At 44.0% G+C, this 1,433-nt stretch overlaps 1 non-coding gene across 1 annotated transcript; it reads left to right on the top strand.

Moving 5' to 3' along the window:
- The first annotated feature begins 973 nt into the window (after positions 1–973).
- On the top strand, positions 974–1,080 carry LOC132646661 (U6 spliceosomal RNA). Its single transcript, XR_009584909.1, has one exon. It is a non-coding gene; the product is annotated as a U6 spliceosomal RNA (small nuclear RNA).
- The last annotated feature ends 353 nt before the right edge of the window (positions 1,081–1,433 follow it).

Here is a 1,433-nt window from a genome sequence, read left to right as displayed (position 1 = left end):
GGGAGGTTGTCTAACCATTTCTGTGGGTGTCCCCCTAGCTCTATCTCTAGAGTCTTTTAAGGGGTGCTCTCTTAGTGGCGCTGGGAGAACAGCTGTACAGATGTGGCATGTGGGCGATTCTGGTGTGGGCTGGCCCAGCTGCCTGCTTCGCAACCTTCCAGTCACCACAGCATCAGGCACATCTGGCCTCGCAGTGTAGAGCTTGCTGCTCTTGGGATTCCCGAATGCCTACATGAGAAGAGAGGAGAGAGGACAGAATAAATGAGGTCACGAGAAAGCAGTACATCTTGAGTAGGCTGGTAAGGACTCAAATAAAAGAAATATTCAAACTCACCCCCACCTGGTAACATGAGGCCCTTCTGAGGAAGAAACTAGGAACCCGAAACTGAAAAATGTGACTCAACTCAGGAAGTCACTCATTTCTCTTGGTTTCTATTTATAGTGTGTGTTTGCTTTATAATTGCAATTAAAGGATAAACTGTGTGGAAAAGTTAAAAATACACTTATGAAGGCACATGCCTTCAATCCCAGCACTTGGAAGCAGAGGCAGGCAGATCTCTGAGAGTTCAAGGACAGCTGGTCTACAGAGAGAGTTCCAGGGCAGTCAGGGCTACACAGAGAAACCCTGTCTTAAAAAAAATAAAAAATAAAAAACCAACCAAGCAAACAAAACAAAATAAGACAAATTGAAGTAGATATTAGGCAAAACACAGAAAATTAAAAAAAAAAAAAAAGAATAAGACAAAAAGAAGCAGATCATGTCTACTGATCTCACAATCAGATGTGAATCCTTCTGCTTTAGGTTACTGGAGGCCTAGCTCCATTCCTTCTTTCACATGCTGCCTCTGACCATATGGAATGGTTTACAGTTTGAGAAACATTCCTGCAGGCTTCTGGATCTTTCTATATGTCTTCCCCAGGAGGATGTGGTCAAGTTTAGAACTAGTCCTCAGAGCTATGACAGTAAAGAATATTGCTCACTTTGGCAACACAGAGATGAAAATTGAAATAATAAAGAGAAGATTAGCATGGCCCCGGCACAAGGATGACACATAAAACTGTGAAGTGCCACATATTTCAAAAGAAAAACTCCAGGGAGAAGGAAGAGCCTAAAGCAAAGAGGCTGCTGCAGGAAGAGGCCACAGTCAAAGGGAGCAGGTGAGGAGAGGCCAGGCTACTGTGAAGGGAGGGAAGCAACAGAAAGGTTGTGGAAAACAGGGACAAATAAAATTTTACTGAGCCAAAAGCTGTCCTGGGTGAAATTTAGCAGGTTCTGTAGAAGATGAGAGAGAAAAGAGAGAGTATATGGAGGGATAGCTGAGGAGGCTCTGACTATAACCTCCTCCTTCCCCTGAACTGGCATAAAAGCAAACAAGAACCAAGATGGCAGAAAGGAGTTGAGGTCAACGGAAAAAGCCTGCATATGCTGGGTG

This window comes from Meriones unguiculatus, chromosome 11, assembly GCF_030254825.1.
Source record: "Meriones unguiculatus strain TT.TT164.6M chromosome 11, Bangor_MerUng_6.1, whole genome shotgun sequence".
Taxonomy (NCBI): domain Eukaryota; kingdom Metazoa; phylum Chordata; class Mammalia; order Rodentia; family Muridae; genus Meriones; species Meriones unguiculatus.
The sequence above is the reverse complement of the archived record's forward strand: the minus strand, read 5'-3'. Positions and strand labels throughout refer to the sequence as shown.